This window comes from Columba livia, chromosome 9 (genome assembly GCF_036013475.1).
Source record: "Columba livia isolate bColLiv1 breed racing homer chromosome 9, bColLiv1.pat.W.v2, whole genome shotgun sequence".
Taxonomy (NCBI): domain Eukaryota; kingdom Metazoa; phylum Chordata; class Aves; order Columbiformes; family Columbidae; genus Columba; species Columba livia.
In genome coordinates, this window is record NC_088610.1 from 26,877,935 (window position 1) to 26,904,400 (window position 26,466).

General features: G+C 42.4%; 1 protein-coding gene across 2 annotated transcripts in view; it reads right to left on the reverse strand.

Annotated features, from left to right (window-relative positions):
* SPSB4 (splA/ryanodine receptor domain and SOCS box containing 4) overlaps positions 1–26,466 on the reverse strand; it is a 172,188-nt gene that overhangs the window by 83,940 nt on the left and 61,782 nt on the right. Inside the window, exon 1 of one of the 2 annotated variants that reach the window (XM_005512472.3) lies at positions 950–1,455. The exons of the other annotated variant lie outside the window; for it this stretch is intronic. The gene's annotated coding sequence lies outside the window, so the exon portion shown is untranslated. Of the gene's footprint in view, positions 1–949; positions 1,456–26,466 lie in introns of those variants that run through there. 2 annotated transcript variants of the gene reach the window in all.

The window sequence follows — 26,466 nt, forward strand, 5'->3', positions numbered from 1 at the left end:
AGATATGCTGCACGAGCCAGGCCAGTTTCAGCCGCAAGCATCAGGAGTAACTCTTTGGGGCTGTTTCCTCCCCAGAGGACAAGCTCTTTAGCAACGTGGAGATATCAGGGATCGCTTCTGTCACCAAAGGCAAGCACAGCACTGTGAAAATATCAGTTATGACTTCAGCACCAAAGGGCTGGAGCAAACATCAAACCAGCGACTGAAATAGCAGCTGGCCACCTCTCCGCATAGGATGCTTGCCCCCCTAGAGCAATCTATGCTCCACGTCCTAGACACAAAGAAATAAAAATGAATTGCAGCCAGCACAGACGCTGCCACATCAGCTCCTTGGCTGCCCTCACGCCGAAGCCTCTTCAGGAGCGACCCCGGCAGGAGGGCAGCGATCGGTCCCCAGCCCCGGGCCCTGCTGCGGGGGCAGCACCTATCCCGGCTGGCAGCTCTGGGAGTAACGCGGGGGGAAATTCAGCCAGTATCTGTCTTTGTTGAAACCCAAGTCTTGCATACAAATTCGGACTTGACTTGACAAAGCTTCAGCTTGCCTTGCTGCGAGGATAGTTTAGGATTTCAGATCCGTCTAAACAGTTGAACTGAGGTCTGGCTTTTACCGCCGGAAAAAGCACCAAGTAACCACGGTAAAATATTGGCTTGTGGCAATCATCAGGCAAGAGGTTTTGCTTTCTTCAGCGCAAAGTCAAACAAACTCAGTTTATAAGAAACGTAAATCTTTAGCTGCCTAACATGCAGAAATAATTCTCTTTTATAGCTCAAGAAACTATTTTCTATTATAAAATACTTCAGTGTAAATCAGAAAGCGTTTCAGTAGAGTATTTCTTTAAACACCAGCCTGAAAAACAGCACTGTTTAAAGAAAAAAAATCTCGTCTCTACACACTGCAACAAAACACAGAATTCCCACGAACGAAAGAGCCCACCCATGGCAAACTTACCATAAACCCCCTCCGAGCACCTCTATCGATCCGTTATGCGAGCAGAGAAAGAATCCGCGGGAAGAGACGCCCGTCGCAAGTAAACAAACTCAAGCCCCAGCCGCTGTGACTCGCAGGAGTGCCCCCTCCACGGCGCTCTCTCCGGGAGAAGACCGATCCCAACTGCCCGCCAGCAACCGCCGCCGCGCCAGGGCGAGTCGCGGCCCCGGGGAGGCGGGGGCAGCCGGGAGGCGCCGCGCCCGGGGCTCTGCGGAGGGCTCCGGGGCTCGGGGCGGCGCAGCCCCGCTCTGCTCCGCTCGGCTGGGCCGGGCCGCCCGGGAGCCCCGCCCGGTGCCCGGTGCCGGGGGCGGCGGCGAGGCGGGAGGCGGCCTGTGGCGGCTCCCGGGCTTTGTGCGCGCTGCCTCCCCGGGGCCGCCCGCCGCCGCCTCATGCGAGAGCCGGCGCAGCTGGGGAGCGCGGCGAGCGCCGAGCCCCCTGCGAAAGCCGATCCCGCTGATCTCATCCCCGGGGGCACTAATCCAATGACCGGCAATTCGCAGCAGATGGCGACGCCCCTTCCCCCCGCCCCGCGCGCGCGCAGCGCCGCGCACGAGCCGCCGCCCGCCGAGCCGGGCAGCGCGCGCCCGGGGGTCCCCGCTGCCCACGCGCCCCCGCAAACTTTTCCAGCTGCCGCCCCAACCCCAACCCGCACCCCAACCCCAACCCCAATCCGCACCCCAACCCCAACCCGCACCCCAACCCCAACCCGCACCCCAACCCCGCCCCAACCCGCACCCCAACCCCAACCCCAATCCGCACCCCAATCCAACCCCAACCCGCACCCCAACCCCAACCCAGCCCCAACCCCAACCCAACCCAGCCCCAATCCCCCTTCGGGCCGGAGAGAGCGAGCGGCGCCGGGAAGCCCCGCGGCTCAGCACCGCGCCGGGCTGCGAGCAACCCGACAAGGGCAAACCCTGCCCGTGATTCCTGCCCGCACCTCGTGGGCTGCCAGGGGAAGCCGGAGCTGGGGACGGGGCAGAGTTCGCACGTGGGATTACTATAAACACTATTTAAACAAATTACCATCTTGGGGCGTGTGTTGTTCTTGTCTTTCTCCATTATTCGGACTCTCTAAGCCATATACCTGCAAGTGAAGCTCTCATTAAACTACTGGACGCCAAAACCAAACACACACTTCTAGGTAAACTCCAAGACTTCTACAAAGCTACAGACATGGCAAGTTACAGGCACAGGTTACAAAACAAAAGGCAAGCCCTTCCATTGCTACTCGTTAATATCAGTAAACAACCTGAAAATCAGTGTTTTCTAATCTTAATCTCTGGCTTGAAGCCCCCCAGCACCAGGAACACCAGCATAGTTTTGCACAGATGTTGCATTTTCTCTCTCACATCCACAGCTCGAGCCAAGAAACATCAGATGCTGTCTATGCACTTCCCACCCCAAAACTAGATTAACCTCTCAGAGAGTTTAGAGCAGTCCATAAACGTGACTTATCTCTTGCAGGACAAAACAGTAAGAACTTGCAAAGGTGAAGAACTTACATTAGGAAGTACATTTCCTCAAATTTCCTACAAATCCTTTGTACTTCTGGAGATGGAGAGGGCAACATTTTTTCCCCTTACTCTTTCATGGTGATATTTACTTCTGCATTATTTTTACATCTTTTACTAAAATCCTCAGACAGGCTTTTAGCAAAGAACTGAGCCAGACAAGAGAAATACCCGTGCTTAGACCTTTAAAAAAATAGAGAGGAAATTCTGCAAATTCTTTTGAGAGTCTTCAGTCAAGAAATCCTTAGTACAAGCTGCAGTAAAACCAGCCGTGTGTTTCACACATGCCATGTGGGCAGAAGAAGTGCCAGATACGGGCAGCACCTCTGCTGTGGGGACCCAGAGGTGTCTCCAGAGCTCAGGCACTCCAGAACCCTACCAAAATATTTCAGAAAAGCACACTAAACTCAGGCTCCTCTCCAGGCCCTGCACACACACGTCTCCCCAGCCTTTCAGATAACTGCTAGAAGCACAGCAAATAGGAAACAGAGGATGAATGGGAGTTTTCTATATGTTCCACAGTTCTTTGAGCTTAGAAAAGGCTTTCTACTGCTTCCCATTCCCTCAGGCGCTCTTTATCTGGTTTGTATATACACACGTGGAAGTCTTGAAACGAGTAGTTGGCTGTGTTTTTTACTAGCAGACACGTTACTGAATCTAAATCCTCCTCTTGGATGTGAGCACCAGCTAATACCTGTTCCATGGCATTCCTTTGGGAGAGGAGCCCTAGAACACACAATGTTTAAACAGAGTAAGCAGGGCAAGCCTGTGCCTTGAAGGATGTTTTCCTTTCTTTTCCTCAGTTTTTAACTGACACACTTTCCAAAAGCAGCAGTGTCGCCTAACGCTTTTTTTGGCAGTAAGCACTGTGTTTTCCAGTGTAAGATGGGATGTGGTCCTTCCTGCGTGTGCCAAGCTTGATGCAAAAAGAGCGCCTGGAAAGTCTTTCTACATGGTTTGTAATACTAATTCTACAAATGAAGATTAAAGAAATCGCATTAGAAGCCAACTTTTGTATCTCTTCAGCCAGCTTTAGACGCATAGGTCTGAAAACTGAACAATGCAGAGATCAGTCAGTCAGCACAGAGTTTCGGGAACACACTTCATGTGCAAATGTGAAAACACTTGGGGGTGTAGAAAGTGTCATTTTGATTAATGAGGTCTAGAACATGCTCTTTGTACAGAGCTGAGGATGTATATACACCTCTCCACAGGACTCACTAAAACAATAGGAAACAATCACATTTTAAAATATTAACATGATTTTGAAATAGACTTTGAGCATGGTATAGATACAGCTGGCTCTCCTGAGCTGATCTCATACAATAGCTGGGGAGGTGAGGAAGAGGTAGACGTCTGCATAACATTAGGAGCCTTTCAGGATAAACTCTGTGGCACAAAAGCAACAAAACCAACCATTTGGTACAGTTCCTGGAGCTGCCCACCACAAAGGGCAGAACCCAGGCTGTACAGTAAAGCATTGTGCATTACTCAGATTCCCCAAGTCTTCCACTGGTTTGATTTACCTCATGAAAGAAAACTCACAGTCAGGAAGGAACTCTTAACATGCATTTCTCTATGCGGTTGTGAAATGCCACTGCTAGGTGGTGAGGAGCAGGTGAGGAATCTTTTGCCTCTCCTATCTGCTTGGAATTGCTGGTCTGACAGTTGAGGGTAAAAGCTGCTCACTGCTGCCCATGAAAGAGTAAGCAAAGTTAAGAAAAAAAGATGAGGAAAGGGAAGTTGAATTAGATGAAAAGAGAGAAGGCAATGATCTGCTCTCTACTTGTATCACACATGAGAATCACAGTTTGAAGTTGTATCTTGTCATCTGAGCTTGACAAACAGACAGAGAAGAATTAAAGGCCCAAATTTCTTCTGCCCTCACACATTCATTTTCAAAGTAACTTGCACATTTACCTCAAGGTGAACCTTCATCCACCCTCAACTCTGCTTGAAAGTAATTAGGAAATATTTCCTACACACATGCAATAAGTACTGAGCCTTGACCCTACAATTCATCTAAATAACAAATAAATAACTATTATTTTATCCTCTTGGTTTCCAGGTACTGCTATATTCATCTGATTTGGAGTACCAGGCTGAGCTGCTCTGTGACAGTCCAGGCCACCTGCCCTGCGGCCACCCAGCTTTCCCGGCACAGCCACCTCACAGCACAGGCCAAAGGAGCTCGCAATGTGACACTGTTGAGGTACCGCTTCCACGTACTGTGGTTCTACATCCCTGGAACTCTTCCTGTTTGGATGCAAGTCTGAGTGCAGGTCTGAGTTTTTGGCAAGATCCGGGTAAGAGCAGAGGAGAGAGCTGATAGAGGCTGAAAGCAAAAGGTTATCAGCAGAATGGACAGTGAGGACAAAGCCCACCTTGAAGTCCGCCAGACAGCACAAATACACAATTGAGATTTATAGACTGTAAAGAACTATGTTTCATTGCATCGTATTTTCTATTTAAGGTGCTTAAGCAACCCATATTATTTCTAACAGCCCTCTTAGGTACAGCAATACTACTACGATCATCAGTCTTACAGAGGAACCAAAGTTGAGAATTATGACAAAAACTTGTTTTCACGCATTTTAGATATTCACACAAAAGGACATGATGTTAGCTGTAGCTGTCTAAAATTCACAAAACACTACAAAAGATGTTTAAATCTTAAGAGTTGTCCACTCTCAAAGCTGAGAGTGCTGGATGAGTGCTGGACGTCCATATCAAAGGATCCAGAGAAACACAGAAGCATACACCTCCCTCTGACCACGCAAAGCTCTGTCCCATGGTAGAACTACTTGACATGGGGGTTTTCATTCTGACCTGGCCATGGACTTGTAACAGTGAATTCAGACTCCCCCACTGCTACTTGGAGTCTACCAAAACTATTAAGCAGGAAGCTACGATATGTGTATCTCTTAATGAATTGACAAATTGCTGCTGAGACTGAGATCTGCTCCCATAGGCCATTGGGCAGAAGTTAGAATTTACCTTCTTAGAGTACATCCCCCTACAAGCACAACGAGGAAAAGTCCACAGAGATTAAGAAATAGTTACTTGCATAAACGTTTAATTAGTTCAAAGATTCTAAACAGAGGATAAAATTCTGCATGCCCCATTTGAGAAATAAGGATGGCATTCAGAAAGACTTAACATTGCAAGAATAGCTTATTTAAAATGTCAAAAGTCTGTCCAAAAAGCGGAGCTACCCACACTCTCAGATGTATTTCCAAAGCTTACTATATACTTCCTATCCTACATCATAGCCAAGTCTCTTCTCCAAACACATCCGATAAGGAAAAAAAGATACTCAGACTATGCACACACAAAACTCTCAGGTTAGAAAAATCCAGCTCAAGTCCCCTTTTGTTTTGCTCCGGTATTATCTTCATCAGACCTCACCGTTTCAAGGACTGTCTGAAGTAACTGACTGCTCTGTGGTAGTCAAGTCTTTCACTCATGCAAAATTTAGTTGGACATAGACAGACATAAGTTTCCATCAACACAGAAACAAGACAGCCCATGGTTTCTAGGGAAGGGATTTTTTTCTTGAACACTGTAATGACTACTTGGCCTGTGCCAGCAGCAAACAAGGTAGGGACATGTCAGAGGATGCAACAGAATCAATTGATAAACAAAGGCAATAGTTATTACAGTACTGAAACCAATCTGAAATTCATTCTCCTCACTTATTTTGGGTTCAGCACAACCTGAAGGGCAAATTCCAGTGGTTAAATTCCAACACAGAAACCTCTGTCTGAGAATGATCTCTGAGGATGTAGTTAATGTTTAGGAAGCCCAGCAAGCCCGTACCTCCCCTGGCTGCTGCAGCCCAGCACAAAGAGGGGTTTTCTTAGAACTTGCTTTAAGACATCATTAGACCCTTTTAAGTCATTACAATGCACAAACCTCATCAGAACCCGACTGGCAGCTAGTTCACATCACAAGACTCTGGCATTGTGGTCTCCTCTTGAAAATCGCATAATGCACATGATCATATTTTGCATTAACTTTAACTTTCAAGTGACATTACTATATAGCACTTCCCAGAGTATATTATAGCTATCAAATGCAGCTACAGGAAGGTCCATTTTGGGAAGGAAATTGAACACAAAATTTTCGGTAGGAAGGGACAGATCTAGAGTCTGGGAGGACAGCGGTAAGAGGAACACCCCAAACTCAGTCAGTGTACCAGCCTGCTGATGCTGCAGTGCATCATGTGCTTGTTTTGCAAAAGGACAGTGACACTGATGAGTTTGGGGTGCAAGTGGGTCCTCGTTAGCTCACATGAGTCTCCTCATTGCATCAGCATCATCCTAGCTTGACTTAGACTGAATCATGAGCGATCCAACCCCCAGGATCATTAGGTCACCGTGTATTCATTCTGTTACATCAGCCACTACACAAGTGAAGGAAGCTCAGATTAGATATTCTTGATGCTTTTGATAATATTGATACTTGTCCATTGAGCCAGTCAAAGTGAGGTAAAAGGTCTGCACAACCTGCCATGTTAAAAGCTTTTACTTTATTGTTAGCAAGAAGTGACTACGACGACTTTTCTCTCCTATCTTTTTCTTTTAATATTAATACAACATCCCAAAATAATTACTTGAGGAAAGCCACAAGACGCATACTTTGGATCACAGGCAACTTGAGCAAGCAAAACCAGAGCACATTAGCTGTTCTTTCAAAACCCGTTGAGGAGCTAATGTGGGTAGACCTGTCACACACATTTCCCCACAATGTATTTCTAGAAATATAAGCAATAAAGTATCTCTCACACACAGTGCCCAGAAATTTTTTAAGTGAAACAGACTGGTTTTTGTTTCCAAATTGTTTTCCTAAACTACTTAGTGGATAATTTCCATGAGTTTTCAAAATATAACTATCAGAAAAATGAAGGAGTAGGTCCAAAAAAGATCCTTCTCTTCAAAAAGGCAGAATTTACCCTGTATTCTGCCTTGCTTCTGGAAGAAAAATCCTGCATTTTCCAAAACTTGAGGAAACTGTATCAAAGATAGATTTATTCACATCCTCCCTACAAAAATACACTACTGCTGTTACCCAGCATATTCCAGACATTCACCTTATTTTATAGATATATATATAGATATAGATATAGATATAGATATAGATATAGATATAGATATAGATATAGATATAGATATAGATATAGATATCTATAGATAGATATGATATATATACATATATATACACACACAGATATAGATATATACACACATATATATATATGCATATAATATTCCAGGAATATTAGATATATCTAAGAGTTTTACTGTTTCATTATCTTACCTCCTATGTTTGGAAGAAAAAAAAATCCAGTGCTAATTACTACTTTTTAAAAGACTGAAAAAAACCCTGATTTTTAGAAAAACACATTTTAGCAACGTGCCTCCAAGAGCTAAAAACCAATTTACATTAATACATTTTTCATCATGTTAAAAAAAACAATCAATCAAGAAAAGAAACCCACAACTTTGTTTTCCCAGCCCTGGAATACTTACTCAAAGATCCCACTTAAGCCTGATTAATACCTGTGTGGACTCTTCTTTTGCTCAGACTGATTATCAACATCTCAAACTCCAGGAAACTCCATCTGAAACTCTCAGGATGCGTCACATTTTTCTGTTCCCAGATTTGAAGGTCAGAGAGGAGGGGACAGAGCCTCAAAGGTTTTCTGTTACTGTCATTGCAAATTTCTGGGAACATTCTAGCAACTGTAAAGTCCTCTTGAAAACATTTGGTTTGGGTAAAATTAGACTGCTAAATATGCCAGGTATCAAATATGGCCTGTGTGAATTCAGAACATACATACCAAAAAATAAATAATCTGTGTTAGTTGCTCAGCTGCAATAATCCAGGCAATGGGATTGAAGACATATTCTACTAATTCTACCATATTTTCTGGATTTTAATGTTCAACTTCTGCAGCGCTTGTTTCCTCAGCAAACCCAACAAGTAGCTGTAATTTATTCAGCTTGCCCCAACTCTTCAGGATTTACAATGATACATATCTCCGGCAATTTTCCCCGAGAGATCTTTTGTTTCTTCAACTTGAAAACATCCATTCAAATCAAAAGCCAAGTCAGTACAGTTTATTATCCATTAGACAATTTGAATATGATTCTTCTACTAAAGGCTGTGACTGCAGGCAACCATCTGGGGTCTGGACACACAAAGGGCTGTTCCTAAGGGTGCGCGCACAAAAGCGCCGTGGGGCTATGGAAGTGTGTGCCGTACAAAGACACGCGATTGTCTTTGGTTTTCTGGGGCTTTTTTTGAGGGTGCCATAAGCACCTAATCAGAGAATTAAGCATCAGGGAGGCAGCCCTCGGACGGCAGCCGCCAGCTCCAGCACAGACAGATGGCGAACAAAGGTGAAAAGCACACAATACGCATGGGCCAGCTTCTAAAAGAAAACAGTTCCAGCCCTCAATTAAGATGTGTTACAACTCTTGTGACAATCTATGTTGTGAAGTGAACATGTATCATTTTCTTCATGGGACTCTGACACCCACAGGGCCACTTTCCAGCAACTTAGAGCATATGCAGGATCTCTGTTAATATTTTCTCTGCAGGATGACCTGCCCTACCTGGGACAATGAACAGGGCTCACAAGGAAGATACAACCTCGAGGAAGGAAAACAATAGAGATACTGGTCTCGCATAATTATTTGTCAGGCAGAACGTGTCCCACTGACTGTCTTTTAGAATAGAAACTCAAGGTCTGAGGAGGCAAAGAAAACAAATCTCGTTATTTAACTCGTCCCCCAAAAATACACCTGAAAATAATTTTTCACTTATTTTTCAATCTGTTATGATTGACTTTAAAATAAGATTCATAAAGTAGCAAGTTTCCCCCCAACAGAGCTTTTTTCTAATGGTAATGTATCCACAGTTTGTGTGCTGTCACATATCCTATGGCACACATCCCCCTGCTAACTAAACTCTGGAAGACTAAGCGTACTTCTAGCCCATCTTGTACTTTCTCAAAATTTCCAAAACCAGAGGATAAATAGTTTGACATCACATTTAAACAGCAAGGATAAAGTGACTCTCCAGGCAACAAAGCCCAAATATTTAAATAAAGAGCAAGACGCCAGTAGGAAAACTAAAAACGTTTAAGAGATCATAGGTCAAAGCAGCATTAGTCTTTTGATATAACACAATCCTTGCTGAATTTGTAAAATACTTTAACTATTGCGGTTGCTGTTATCTGGGAGAAGAGAATGAGTCCTTCCCTTTTCCTTTTGTAATATCTTCTCTCTTAAAAAAATAGAAAGAATTTTAAAAAAATGCAGAGGCACTTGCATAAGGGGGTGCTCAAAATAACCTTCTAATTTAAAAACAATTACCATGGTCTGACTGCCTTCCTATTCGTATACACAGAGGAACACATAGAGTCTTGAAAGACTCTTGTTTTGTGGAACATTGCCCAGGCGTGGACACGTTCAGCATCTTTGGGAAGATTGTCATTTGTTCACTTTAGACTCTCTGAAAAGTGATCCATGAACAAATAGTGGCTCTTTGTGGATTAGCCCATCTGCCTTCCAGATGGGGAAAAGGTAGGATCATAGTAGCAGCTGCTCTGACAAGTATAGCAGATCACAGAAGAATAAGGATGAGGAGTAAAGCAAGGAGAGCTAATATTCAGGAAGCATGTGAATTTTGAATGAGATCGAGATGAGAAAATATAGAAACATTTCACTGCCATATCAGCACAGAGAAAACACAATGCAAGGTGTAAAAGGTGTAAAAATTAAGTCAAACAAGACTATGCTAATTTACTTAGGGAAAGAAGGAAAAGATATTCAGGAGTAACACACAGCCTTTGTTACATGCAATTTTGATCTAAAAGCCTCAAAACCTTGAGAACCAGGATTTCTTTGTTATCTTTATCAGAGGTCCAGCCATCAAAAGTGAAAATGAAAGTGTGTGTGCAGCTGGAGATGTGCTTTTTTGGGTTTCCCACCTTTGGAGTTCTACATGAAGTCATAAGCCAAATGGTACTGGTCAAACCCGTGTAGCCGAGAGCTCAGCAGGATTTCCATCCTATCAACCTATTGTTCTTGGGAGTTAACGCTACTGTGGATTTCGTCTCTAAGGTAGAGTCTGCTGCTCAAATTCTAGCCTGCGTTTAGCTTGAGACAAACACCAACATGGGACCAGATGAGATCCATCCTAGGGTGATGAGGGAGCTAGCAGAAGAACTTGCCAAGCTGCTCTCCATCATCTTCCAAGTCCTGGCTCACTGGGGAGGTCCCATGTGATTGGAAATTGGCCAATGTTACCCCAGTCCACAAAAAGGGCTGCAGAGCTGACCCTGGCAACTCCAGGCCTGTCAGCCTGACCTCGGTGCCTGGCAGGGTTATGGAGCAGATCATCCTGAATGCAATCACACAGCACCTTCAGGATGGACAAGCGATCAGACCCAGCCAGCATGGGTTTAGGAGGGGCAGGTCCTGTCTGACCAACCTGATCTCCTTTTATGATCAGGTGACTCACCTGGTGGATGAGGGGAAAGCCGTGGATGTGGTCTATCTGGACTTCAGCAAGGCCTTTGACACTGTCTCCCATAATATACTCTCACAAAAGCTGGTAGCCCATGGCTTGGACAAGTGTACTCTACGCTGGGTTAAGAACTGGCTGGAGGGCCAGGCCCAGAGAGTGCTGGTGAATGGGGCTGCATCCAGCTGGCGGCCAGTCACTAGTGGTGTTCCCCAAGGGTCAATGTTGGGTCCAGTCCTGTTTAACATCTTTATTGATGATTTAGATGAGGGGATTGAGACCATCATCAGCAAATTTGCTGATGACACCAAGTTGGGAGGGAGTGTCGACCTGCTGGAAGGCAGGAGGGCTCTGCAGAGGGATCTGGATAGACTGGAAAAATGGGCTGATTCCAATGGGATGAAGTTCAATCAGGCCAAGTGCCGGGTGCTGCACTTTGGTCACAACAACCCCCTGCAGCGCTACAGGCTGGGCGCAGAGTGGCTGGAGAGCAGTCAGACAGAAAGGGACCTGGGGGGAGTAATGGACATGAAGCTCAACATGAGCCAACAGTGTGCCCAGGTGGCCAAGAAGGCCAACGGTATCCTGTCCTGTATCAAAAACAGCGTGGTCAGCAGGACAAGGGCAGTGATCCTTCCCCTGTGCTCTGCATTGGGGAGGCCACACCTGGAGTATTGTGTTCAGTTCTGGGCCCCTCAGTTCAGGAAACAGATTGAAGTGCTGGAGCGGGTCCAGAGAAGAGCAACACGACTGGTGAAGGGACTTGAACACAAGCCCTATGGGGAGAGGCTGAGGGAGCTGGGGTTGTTTAGTCTGGAGAAGAGGAGGCTTAGAGGTGACCTCATCACTCTCTAGAACTACCTGAAGGGCAGTTCTAGCCAGGTGGGGATTGGTCTCTTCTCCCAGGCAGTCAGCAACAGGACAAGGGGCCATGGGCTTAAACTCTGCCAGGGGAAATTTAGGCTGGATATTAGAAAGCAATTCTTTACAGAGAGAGTGGTCAGGCATTGGAATGCCTGCCCAGGGAGGTGCTGGACTCGCCGTCCCTGGAGGTTTTTAAACTGAGATTGGACATGGCACTTAGTGCCATGATCTAGTAAACGGACTAGAGTTGGACCAAGGGTTGGACTCGATGATCTCTGAGGTCTTTTCCAACCCAGTCCATTCTGTGATTCTGTGAACATGCTACAAACACCATCCTACAAGCCAGCTACCAGCCCAGGTTCCCCTGAATTCACTGCGAGGTAAGGACATTTAATAGAAACTGGCAAGCGAGAGGGGGAAAAAACATTTTTCTCTGCTGGAAGTTAAACAAGGACTTCATAAACTCTAATTTTTTTCTTTTATTTTTTTTCTTTCCCCAGTTAATTGGATCAACACATGGTCTGCAACACAGCATTCCTACCTCCAGCCCATTCACCTCTAATTGATTTCTTCTCGGATGCTCTGACTCAAACACTTTAACAGGAGACCTGCTTGTTTGGAAAAAGTGTTGTCACCCACCTCGCTCGGTGACAGCAGGATGCGCAGCCAGTATGTCAAATTACATAGGCCCAGAACTCCCTTCCTTTGAAGGAGGTATTGTTATATGTAAAATTATAATTGCATGGTATTATGTATTTCAGAGTGCTGAATTGCATGCATTTCAGCTGGTTTTCACTTTTTCAGAAAAAGCCACTTTTTTTTTTTTAATCAGAAATCAATCAAAAGACATCTTTAGTGGAAATAAATTAGCCATTGTTTAACTCTTTTAATAAACTATATCCTCAGGATATACTCCGAAACATAAAATATCTTATGTATTCTATAGATGTCATAAGATCCAACGTTTAATATCTACATTTGCAGATAGTTCGGTCAAGAAAAATGGATATGTATGAACAGAAGCTTCCTTCCAATTCTGTCATATGGCAGAAGAACAATTTGGCCAAGAAAGAAAAAGAAATTGGAACAGCAATTTCGTGTTGTTCATTGCCCAAGTTCAGAAAGTTAACTGACAATAATAGCATATTCAAGCTATCAGACACACCAATAGTTTGCGAGAACAATAAAACCGGTCTTGAAGACATGCAGAATGCTAAAACTCATCACAATCACCGTCCAAAAAAAGGAAATTCACTCCCTCTGCAACACTGGGGGATAATTGATACTACTTACAGCTCCCTTTCTGTTTTATTAGAAGCCTAAGAAGTACCGCGTAGAAAAAAAACCTCGTCACCAACACTACTACTATGTTCCCGTTCATTTGCTGTGTTTCAATCTAAACAGAGCAAGTTACAGTTCGGTGCCACCGATGGTGCTGACATTCCTGGCTCTGCCCTGTCCCGCCAGCAACCCACACCCCCCTTCAGCTCCCACATTGCTACCCACCATGTCCTACACTTGCAGAACAAAACAGCAGACCTTTCACAGCATGTATATACATCACTGGTGATGCCTAAACATATATATCTATATACAGGCATTTAAAACTGCACTGTCCTGTTTTAAGCCCAATTTGTAGGACAATTTTGCCAGAAGAACATTTTCTTACCTCTTCCACAGAGTCAGTTGCATTCCTTATAAAACAAAAGACACGATCTATTTCAGATGTACAAAAAAAGCAGGACTGAACATTTGATGAGAGGAGATGTGGGACCTAAAACATTTAGGATGAAACACATATGGAAAAATTATCTTCTCTGTTCAGAAATAGGGAAGGAAAGATTGTCATCTTGTCACCTCTCCTTGTTTTCACACAGAAGATAGACAGAGAACCATCAGCATGAGCCAAATACCGTATGTTACTGGATATCATATGCGTAACTACTTTTGCCATATATTTTTCATGAGGAGAAAGCGTTAAAGATGACTATTTCAATCGTGAGTTAGGAAACTAAAGTTTAGTATTAGACCCTCTGCAACAAGGGTTCAAATGTATTTTTTACCCCTCTCCTACCCTGTAGCAACCAGTCCGATCCCAAACACAAGATTATAGAATTTCTGTGACGTCTGAATTCCAGGTGATGCTCAGAGGACTACTATTTAGGAACTTTATCACAAAATCAGCTCATGTTCAGCAGCGTAACATCAGACAACAGAGACAGTTTGAGAGATAGTCCTAGCAGCACATCTTCAAAAATTTTGGTACTGGCTGAGCACAAGCTCCATGGAACATCTGGGGATGCAGGAGCAGCCACAACTGGACACTTGTTTCTGATGAGACATGAACCTCCAGTGGGCTTGGGCGAGTCAGTGCAGCTTCTCCAATCCACTAGCCCAGAGAAAGCAAACCAGGGAGGAAACCAATCTCCTCATCCTCACTGCAAGTACCTTGTGGGGTGGCTGGTTTTAAACTTGGGTGTTCCCTGTTAACCCCTGATATAAAAGAGTAGGGGTGAGATATCTAATCCTTCCCTCCAGAAATAATTCAGGAACACAGGCCTCTATCCCCCAAATATTTTGCCATGGGATGCTGAAGTGACCCATGAGCACAGTGTGAGTCAGGTGTGGGGCAGGTACTGGTAGCAGAGCTGGGGCATCGCCTGCTGCTTCCATTGGAAAGTCAGCAGCTCTGTCATTCAACTTATAATATTAGCACAATGCAGAAAGCTCAATTCAGAGATGAAGTTAGATAGGATGTTGCCAAACTATGTTCACGTTGGCAAATAAATGAATTCTAGATCAAATTAATCCATTAATCATACCGCAATATTATCACATGGTTAATTAGAGGCTTTTTTAATTAAAAAAAAGTTACTTAACAGACAAGATAGTAGGCTTTTATAAGTTATATACATGCAGCTAGCTATTTAGTATATGGCTCTGATCTCCCATCCATATAAATTGCTGCTGCAGCCACTACACACTTCAAAAAGCTTTTAACTCGAGTTCTTTAGATCAACACAAAGAAATCAACTTTGACAAGTTCCTTTACAATTTTCTTAGGTTAAGAAAAAAGTCCCACATACAAGATGCATAAAGCTTTTTTCTTTGCCTTTTTTTACTTTTTTCAAAATAAATCACACTTTGTCAAAAATGTATTCGAAGTCTAGAAGATGAAAGGAAGAGGATGCTACAGAACAACTAAAACCAACAAGAAGCATGTTCAGTAAAGGAGGCCCTCACCAGAGAACGTTTATTTAAAGCGAGCGCTAAAAACATGACTATTGTTCAGCTGGTGAGCTTAGAATCATCTTTCACTTCAGCAAACTCCTAAGGCACTAAGTCTTTTTCTTCCAAAGAGTACGCTTGTGCCTTTGGGTTTTTGCAGGGGGGTGGATTTTCTTTGCTTTTGGCTTTTAAGGAGCAGGTGTTTGTTTTATTATTTAAATAATTGCTTTTGAAACATTTGCAATCTTGCTATTGAGACACGGTTCCGTGTGAATGGATTGCTGTCTCTGGACTGCTAGGTAGTCACACTTGACTTTGAATAAGGAACTTTTGAGAATGTTCTCAGTTTTTTTCCTGAAAGTGGATCCAGACAGTTGATAAAATTAAATACAGTTCAACCAGCGTTCCAAAATGTTAGTTCAACTGTGTATATTTATGGATTTTCAGTACAGAAAAAAGTTTGTTCACTACACAAAAGTGCTGATATTTTTCCTCATTAAAAAAATATCCTAAGAATAAAAAAAAAGACAACCTCCAAAATTCCAGCTAAGAAAAAGCCCAATTCAAATCTACAGACTTTTACCAACAAAATAACAACCATTTTTGATTCCTCAGTAAAATATTGTGTCTTTGTGAGACTACCAAAATCAGGTTGCTAAACATAAGATTATTTATTTTTTAACATACAAGATCCCATTTATTATTAAGATTTTATTTAATTACATAACTTTGACACCATGATACATGTAGTTTAAAATGTTGATGGAAAAAAAAAATATATATATATTAGGTATAGGACCCATTATAACCAATTTGAACCACAAGAAATAAAAAGATAGTGAAACCATAAACACAACAAAATCTCAACCATCATTTAGCCAAATAAGACATCACCTTCATTTTCATTGCAACATAGCAAAATGCAGGCCCTAGAAAATTAATATCTGGAGGAAGAAAGATCGATTGATAACAATAATTCATGTTGCCGATAACTGAACTTGTAATTTCAAGTAGTGTTGCTTTGAGAATGTGGAAATTTAAAAAGCAAAATTGAAAAAAAAAAAATCAATATTTGGTACAGATACCTGAAATACGTTACGAAGCTGACTATAACACAAATGTATTTTTAAGGCCCCTTAAGCCATTTCAAATTAAATTATGGACTTTTTGAACCTAGTAGAAGTGCACATGTAGTGCCATCTTGCCATTAAGGTATAGTATAGCTCAGGAAAGATGCTTGTGAAAAGCAAGCTGATTTGGAAATTATATTATTGTTCATTTCTTAAAAAGCACAGACATTAATACCTGTTAATTGCATTAGTAAGCAGCACTAACGCAATGACAGGATTAACTCATCTCCAAGACAATGTACTGAAGCCCTAATTAACATGAAGCTCCAGTGCAGTGACACTTGGTCAGTACTGAAGAGCAGCTGGGACAGTTGTGTGGTTCAGGTGGGGACCTGCCCTCTCCTATCCGTGTCAGCCCCAGCCAGCACCCCTGCAGCTCTTGCCACACACCCCCCAGCGAGGGACCTGCATGGATCACAAGTAAGAGAGGTGGTGTCCATCCTACACACCATGGATTGAACAGAAAGTAACTTAGCTAAGGCTGAGTGTTGCTCCTCCAGACTTCTAAGGACAAAACCGTTTTTAAGGACTAGTTCCAAGGGCAACAGACAACAAGGACATTTCCAGAAGTGTGTTCTCATCATTGCTGTGCTTCCAGCCAGCCAGGAAAGTCACTGCTGACCCCCAGCCAACAGAAAGAAGAAAGACTTGTAAGGGAAAAACCATCGTAACAAAACAACCTGGAGGAAGCTCTCCCCATCTCCTTTGTAGTCTGTCCCACCAGACTTCTTCTGCAAAAGTAAAGTTCTGCTCTAAAGAAGGAAATTGTCCTGAAATTGGTTAAATGCACATTTAGGTTCTCTGTAGAAGAAAGTAACACACAATGTATTAGTTACCTACAATTCTCTAAGCAACTCATAATGTAGATTTTCTTACAGCAGAGCAAAAAGGATCAATCTATAAAACCTATTCAGTGTTCTAGTGAACCTACTCTGAAATAGATTAATTTAGTAACATGCAAGAAAACCTTCTTAGATTAGGATCTGTTAAGTTTTATTTCCTTCTTTTTTTTTTTTATAATGAGATTAACATGCACTTTTGCACATCTAACACACAACTATACATCCAGATTAAATGCTCTACCGATGCCTTAATAGCTTACAAAACTATTAAGAATTGTCAGGATAGGTATTTTTAAAACTATTTCCTTAACTACAGCTAGACTTGTTTTATAAGTAGGCACACTTTGAAATGAGTGGCACATTTGCCATGAATATGAGGAACATTTGTTTGCACAAGTATTGTTCTTCAAATATTATTTAATGAAAATTCTGCTATGCAGAAGACAGATGTTAACAATAACTCACGACACAGGAGGCAACCAACAGCCACTGAATAAACAAAATCTACATTAAAGCGTGTAATTGAGATTAAAATCTTGTATGGAGCAACCTTTCCCCATCAACAGGCTCTCAGATCTTTGCGATTCAGAAGTGTGAACATGTTCGTTTGTAAAATGAGATCATCCAAAGCACTGAAAGCCTGAAGAAGTGTAACTGCCCAGGTGTGGCTGAAAGGGCAGAGCCCCCAATGTTGAAGTGTGCCCAAAAGCAGGACAGTCAGCACTCCCCTCCTTTTCCAGAGCACCAGCCTGTGCAACAGAGCACCTAACAGGCCTGGACAGTCACCCCACTGCCACACGGGGGGACAGTCACAGTATTTGCCTCAGACATTTAACTTTATGGACAGCAGTCAGGAGCCTCCTCTCACGTTCCCACAGCGAGACACAATCACAGACCGGCTGGGGTTGGAAGGGACCTCTGGAGATCATCCAGCCCAACCCACCTGCTAAAGCAGGTTCACCCAGAGCAGGTTGCACAGGAATGTGCCCAGGTGGGTCTTGAATGTCTCTAGAGAAGGAGACTCCACAACCTCTCTGGACAGCCTGTTCCATAGCACGTTGCCTATATGGATACGAGCAGAGTCCTCCAGAGAACAATTAGAGTTACAAATCACCTGTTGTGAGTACCTATGTTTTACTTTTAGCTATATATGAATCTTCTACCTCAATGAGGAGTCTAAAGGCAGCGGCTCTGTACAACAGCATGAATGCACTGTAATACCACCCTCAACCTACAAGACACTCATTTCCCCAGATAAGCCAGAAAGCGTCCCAAATTGCACTACCAACTTTGCAGATACTAAGGAACCAAAACACATAATCCAGAGAGCTTTTTGCTTTAGTAATTCTTACTGCTTTTCACAGACACTGAGTAAACTGGAATACTCAAAAATAGAACTAAATCCTGAGAGGCTGAAAAGACTGAAGTCACTACACGAAAGCCTTCAAATACTTACATAGTTTCCCAAAATATGGTAAAATCATCCAGCTACTGTATTACATGACACTGCACAACTGAGAGAAAGATGCCAAATGGCTGTACTCCATGCTTAACAATTTGGGAAGTTCTTGTCCGAATTGCTGCCAGTTTTAGATTATTTACACATGATCAGGAATGTGGTTTGATTTGTGCTCTCTCCTGGTTAAAAAAAAGGCTGTATTTCTCATTTTTAAAGTATCGCTAGAGCAGCTGCAAAGCTGTCACCTTATATTTTTCAACTAGCAACTAACAAGAACAGAAATTTCTTAATCAAAAGATCATTATGATAACGGTTCATGAAAAACGTTGATATTTAAAAAAAGAAAGCAAAGATAAAACGAGCTACATAAGTATAATGCTCTAAAGCTAAGCATTTTTAATCTTATTCTTGTAAAAATATCCAAATATAAAGACAGAAACCAGCCAAGAAAGATATATTGATCTCTAGCATAACTTGGTGGTAAACGGACATCTATGGTAAATACTTTTGTTTATGAACATGCTTTTCCAGAGTTTCTGCATTAGTTTCACCTCATTTGAACTAGCAGAGCAATACTTACATGTATTTGCAGCCAAGAAAATGACACAATGCTGTCCTGGTCCTTGTTACTTCATATAGATTATGATCTTTATCACCTCTTATCACTTCACCATTAGTTCTTAGAACTGCAAATTAGACTGAAACACTCCACTCATCCTCCTGTCAAGATAACAAATTGCAACATCTGCCCTTGGCTTCATGCACAGGAGCAGCGGAAGGACCAGCCATCTGCACAGGTCTTCAAACAACCAAGTATACGGAGACATATTCTTTACCACAACAAGTTCAACATTAAAACAATCCGGTCTTGTTTTTGAAAAGTTCAGAACTGCATTTTACTACGTCAAGGATTATTTCAACAGCAAAAAAGTGTTTCAGTGATGCAGTAACGCGTAACCCGCAAATTCAGTTTGAGGATTCATCTTGTTATAAATAAGAGCCAATAAATCGATTTTGAGCCAATCAATCGATTTTATTGAGCAAGCGGTAATTAGGCAAAACAGCGCTGGGTGACCTAGGGAAGCTCAGTTCTGCCAACCGGCACACCACTCAACTTTTCGTGTGTGCTTATATATGTTATAAGCTGTTATATGTTATATATGTTATATATGTTATAAGCTGTTCACACGCTGGGAATTTCCGTCTCTGGAACTTTGTTATCTGTGGCACCATCCAGGCAATCCAGGCATTGGCTTAACTACTACTACAAGGTTCTACAAAACATAATCAAACTTGCACAAGCGCAGTTACTGCTTACAACAATATGCATAATACAATTGAATCCTACTCGATTTGTTCAACATTAACAATTTTGACCATCACTTATTGCAATCTGAACGTTTTATTGATAAAAAGTTCTTACTGATCAAAGAAATGTTCTCTGACGTGGTGGTGAAATCCTCAAGATCCAGCAGGCTGGATTGTCTGCAGGTATCCCAGTCTACGCCAAATATTTCACTGGTGTGAGGCAGTACCAGAGCGAGAAGCAGCAGGTTCATCACTTGGAGAAGCTCAGACCTGTCCTGCCGCTCAGCACAGACCACACTCTGCTTCTCCATGTGCTCCACCACACATTTCTCAGAGCAAGAAAAACAAAACTGTTTGGTTTTCCTGGCTGCACACAGTATTCAACCTCTCTGTGATGAAAACATAAGCCGTTTATCTACACCTTCTTGTTAGACTGAATTCTACAGGTGGGTGAAATCAAAATCATCCCATCACTATGAAAACAAAACAAAACAAGGAAAAACCCCAAAGTCTCTGCTGTCTGCCTGCTACCAATGCCTTCTCTCTCCATCACTGATGCCTTTGGTACCTGGAGAAAAGCAAAACTTATAGAAAATAGGTTTTAAAGGATTTGCCCCCTGCTTTGTTTTCTTAGAAAAAGGTATATTACCGCCAAAAATATGACAAAAAGGTTTTGTTTGTCCATTACCACTCATAGAGGGGGAGGGAACAAAAAAAAAGTGCCTGACCTACAGTTTAACGGAGTTTCCAAATATTATGCCCTAGGAGGTTTCCAATTCTTCTGAGATCTTTCAGAAAATCAGATTAATATAATCTTGGAGCATATTTGAATGCCTTACTCATAAACATGTCTGCAGAAGAGCTGGAGATTGGTTGGGCAACTCGTTCATGTTTTACCACAACACTCATGGCAGTGCAACATCCTTTAACTCCATGTTCACGATACTGAGAAAAGCAGATAGCTAATGTCAATGGTAATACCCTACCCTATAAACTAGTTAAATACATGCTCTGCTATGGTTTCGTTGGGGAGACCGGGTGGAGGGCATAAAAAAATCTGAAACAAGCATAGGAATTTGCATCCAAAATCTGTTTGATTTAACACAGCATCTCAAATCTGTGTTTCTTTATTACTTCAAAAGTAGTCTTCATATTTATTTATTTTAGGAGGAGCACTCAATTTACTTAGAACAAAGACATCTGTGTTACTGTGCTTCTAAAACAAAGCTTGACTTATAAAATGTGATTAAAATGACTGTAGCGCTAAGAACTACCCTTTGACTTTTAACTTTCTCATGCTTTTTTTTTAAGATAGTCTGACACAAAGACTAGATTGTTATAACATTGCCTTTGGAAACCCGTTTATGTGTAAAGCACCATGGAGATTTTTTTTTCAGAGCGACGACAAGAATTGAAATTGTAAAAGAAATAATTTTAAGATAAAAAAAGGCAAAAAAACCACCAAACCAAACCAAAACACAAAATTATTTGGTTCGGAGGTTCTGGGCTTTTTTTGTGGATTTTGTTTTGGGGTTGTATCGACTAAGTGAAAATGGAAGTCAGTTTCAGCAAGTCTATAGTTTTATCTGACATCCGCTTCAACTGTACTAATCACACAGATCTCCGGATCTAGACCAATTTAAGACCATGCATTGTTATTTGGGGGGAAACCATTATCATGCTCCACAAGCATGAGGAAGGCCAAAACCAACCACCCCGAGCAGCAGCATGTGCCAACATGCACACAAACAGGATTATCACCTCAGAAAAAAAAGTATAAAAACCCCACGATTCTGAAGTGACCTCCAAATATTTCCAGTTGGAATTGCCTGGCAATGATACTGTTCTGCCACAGTATTTGCAGGGCAACACTGAAGAAATTCAGTTATCAGGTTTGGGTTTGGCTTTTCCCCCCACTCCTGTCCTTTCTGACTTTGCATGTGAAAGACTTTCTGTGCTTGAGAATGCTTCAATGCCTGAGTATGATAGTTATGGTACAGGTCAAAAGAAGACCACGTTCCTAGTTACCCTTTTGACTAACAAGATGACAGAAGCAATTATTAATTCTTACTTTTGGGCTTCCACTTTCACTGGAAGACACGACTGAGGACAATCAATATAATTTTAAAACTGAAATTAAATTTGCTATGAATTACTCAGGCAAGTCCTGTTCTGCAGTGGTCTTTTCTACTTTTATACTTTAATATTCCATGTATACAGATTTTCCACCTCACATCCATACAGTGCCAGGTAATCTCTCCTACTTCTCCACTTGTTGGAAATCAGTTTTTGTATCAGTAAACTGCTGTAATCAAGAATCCCCCCTGATAGATCCCAGGAATGGCATGTAACTGGAGAAAAACAAACCCACCGAACTTTTAGCACCCTGTTGTTCCTTCTGCATTCTTTCTCACTCCAGTTCTGCCCTCTTGATGGCTTTGTAAATCGACCAGTTTCCAAACGTGTCTTCTCAGATGTGTGAAGCTGTGAAGTGTTTGCCCATCCCATACAGTATGAAATCAGTGAAAAGCTATAGCAGTGCAAGTTTTAACTCATATGCTCTAGACAGAATTCACCTTGGGAAAATATACGGTCAGCTGTGCTCAACATTCGCTGTCCCCGCTCTTCCCATGGTAAAACCAAAAAAAGCCCATACTAACATATTCCTACCAAAGCCATCTGACACGTTAAGAGTAGCCCAATATTGAGTACCTTACTGCTGTTCTTTTGAAGCCTGGTTTTTCATCTGCAAAAATAATTTAAGAATGGAACATTTCTCCCATGAACTTATCACGGACCAGCAAGACCCATCTCTCCCCTTCCCCTTCCGAGAGAGGTGGCTCAATACAAGCCCCACCCTGGCAGCCAGACAATAAGGCTGCAAATAACTTATTCTGATCAAAGCCCCATCTGCTTGGCAGCAGCAATTCAACTGCACTTGTGGTTTTTGTATGGCTGCAGCTTCTGAATTGAATGATCCTTTCATTTAGATGGAAGTTTAAACAAAATATGGTAATTAGCATCAACCACTGTGGCTTTCATGGCTACTGCCTACAAAGACATCTCTAATAAAAGGACTTCCCTGCTTTCCCATCTAATTACACAACATTGTTGAACAATACAATTTAAATTTAAATCAGGCAGCTCTTTTTCTTTAAGTCAGTTAACAGACTTCCTGCCTTACACTACCTCTCGGATGGCAGAGACTACGATTAAAAAGAATTGCACCTCAAAACCATGTCACTGAATCTTGTTTTATCATCCCCTGAGGAACATGGCTGCGGTCGGTAACATTTAGCACTAACTTTGCTAGTACAAAACTACCTGTCTACTTTTTGAAAGGAAAGTGGGATTTAGCTCTATAGGGTGAAAAAATCAGACATTGTGCAGCATTGCAGTTTTATGACATAATAAAAGATGCCAGAGTGCAATGATGAATGTTTTTAATGAGGCATCCACAATGCTGTAGTCAATAAAAATCTTTATAGGCACAATCATCAGCGATATAAACAAGAGGAAAATTAGTTTGTTTTAACCACTGCCGGTTTTTGTTTAGGTACCATAATCCCTCATTGCAATAAAAATCAATAGCGGAAAATTCAATCTTAGCAAAAATATTTTTGGCAAATGAAACACACAATCGGACGGGGGCTGGACGTACCTGATCTCCCAGCCAAGCCAACGTGGGCCTGAGCAGGGCTGGGCTTGAAAGGGAAACCCCTGGGGTGGAACAGCAGGTGCTGGACAAAATAGCCAGTGCTCAGTGTGAACCACTTAGTAAACATCAGCCCACAAAAACTGATTGAATGGAAAGACTTAATCTGCCCCCATCGCTGCTGATGAGCTGATAGGCAGGAATAAAACACTGTTTTAAAGCCTCTGGCTGGGGCAGGGATTTGGACATCTGAATTCCCTTAGGCTGCTCTGACAACTCCAATCTAAAGATTTATCCCAGAGACTTTTCTTACCACCTTCTATCTGCCAAGTGAAACAAAAAGGGCAGGCAGACGAAATATATCTGAGGGAGCCACTTATTTTAGTAGCATGAGTTATAATTTGAGGGAACAGCTTTACAGTGTGTATAGTAAGTCTGACATGTTTGTGAGACTCATTTTTAGAAATATAATTGGAAGGGAAAGCTCCAGACGGGTAAGCGGCATCCTCCATTAATTCCAAAACAGCGAGAGTAACACAAGGCACCAAAAGAGGAAACCTCTCTATTTAAATAACATCATCTACTGTACATTCCCCAAACAGCTAAATCCTGAACAGACTGGGGACTGGAATACAGACAGCCAGCATTCCTCACTGACATCCTGCGAGAGAGCTGAGCAGTAAAACAGAGAAAGCTGAAATAGAAACTCTGTGTTACATCCAGCTCAGCAGTCCCAGCTTTTAATAACCATTCCAAGGAAGCAGTCTCCCACCCAAACACCTTGGGCAGACCAACTTGGAAGCCTCGTGTCCCACCCTGCACTACAGCTGCTCTCACCAGGCAATTATTCCTTCAGTTCTCACCTCAGCTACTGGTACCCCCAGCTCCCCAGAGCAGGAGGCTCCTCACCCATTTGTCACCCAGCAACACAGCATGTGGACTTCTCATCTGCCACAGAATATGCAACTCATCTACCAGCCCACCTAACCTAGCACTGAAACGCAAGCATGCTCCTGCTTTCCACTGAAGGAAAAAACAAACAAACATCACAAAAAGACACACCAAACCCACACCATATTGATAAAAAGTGGCCAAAAGATCGGAAACTGAAAATGCTGGTCATCGGGAAACTGCCTGAGAGGCATCCAGCTGTCCCCTCAGCAAGGGGAGCTTCCAGCAGCCTTAAAACCTGCAGCAGGCAAAAATAGGAATTCTCTCCATAAATTACTGTCTTCTTCAGAATTATTTTGCCTGTGTCTTCTTGGTAATAAATTAAGGTACGTTTAGAAATAGTCAATACAAGATTCATGAATGCTTAATAAGCTTGCATACTATGTGATACAGATGGTTATCTCCATGTTAGGGGAAAACATTTTAAATAACGTACAACACCCTTTACTCATAAGGCTCTAAAACAGCAGAGACCTCTCAATTTCCCTTTAAACATGTGAGAATTCTGTAACTTCTTTGTATCTACTTTCCTCACATACCAGAACCTCTTGCATGGCACCTTTGTGTTTTGAAGGAAGAAAGTAGAAGTCTGTGTCTGGATAGAGTTTCCAAAGGTATGTTATAAAGATAGCATTCTGTCTAACTTGTGACTCAAACACATCTTTGAATTAAAAGAAAAATTAAAAGCATTCTTTTTGTGTTGCATCTCTTAGCAGGAATGCTGCCAAATATTGTGCCTTTAATTGTTACACGTAGAAAACTACATTAACTTGAAAATTGTGTGTCATGTGCACATTGCTGAAGAATGACCTTCTGCAGAGGAAAGTATTTGCCGGTTGCGCAGTTAGTGTTATGCCAGGATAAAGCACAGGGGATTTCATTATGATACAGCAATTTTGTTTAGAATTTAACTTGAACCTTTCAGCAAAGAGTATCTGCTAAACTGAAAACATTACTTCTTTGCAAACTGAAATGTCACCAAAAACGGAAAAACGCTTCCAAGGCTACAGCCATACGGGCTCCAGCACTCCCAGAAATGCACACACGTGCTATATAACTGCTGCCGCACATACAGAGCCCAATGCATCCCCAGGGAGAGATGCTGGGGAGGGGCTGGTACCACAGGTACCACGCATCCCAGCTGCTGCTCCAGGTCACCAGCACCAATGCTCTGGCTGGACTGTGACGTCTGGGACACTAAGAACCAGTTTTTCCCAGAGAGCTCTGGCATTATCAGAGACAGAGATTAAATTTAGTCTTAATTTGCTAGTCATGTTCCTGTATAACCTCTTATTTAGTTTTTCTTTATATCAGAACAAAATGCCAAGCAAGGAAAATATTCACCTACTCAGAACTTAGTAGGCTGCTTCAACAAGCGCTGACAATAACTCCACAGGTATCTGTAGAAAATGGCAATGATGCAGCGTGGAAGGGGGCAGCCAGTCTTCATCATACTAAAACCACTATGATTAGATGCCTCCAGTTCCAGCAAGGGGCAACTTAATCATAGAGTGGTTTGGGTTGGAAGGGACCTTGAAGATCACCGAGTTCCAACCCTCTGCCACAGGCAGGGACACCTTCCACTAGACCAGGTTGCTAAAAGCCCCATCCAACCTGGCTTTGAACGATTCCAGGGACAGGGCATCCACAACCTGTTCCTGTGCCTCACCTCATTGATAAATGTTGTTCGGTGTTCCTATCATTTACAATGCAGAGAAATGATCTCTAGTTCTAATGGTAAAATTTTAAACACTAAAACGGCATCAGATGAGGATTGAATGGCATCACGTTAAAAATAAATATTTTTCTTCCATTAAAAAAAAATCCTTTTTGTACTTTAAAAGGCACTAAAAAAAATGAGATAGTAAAACAAAGGCATGGAATGCTCTTTTTCTAATGGAAAGTGATCCACAAGACCAAGATACATATTGAGCCCAAAAGCTCACATTAACAGGCCTGGGACTACACGATGAGTCTTGAAAACCTGCAGGT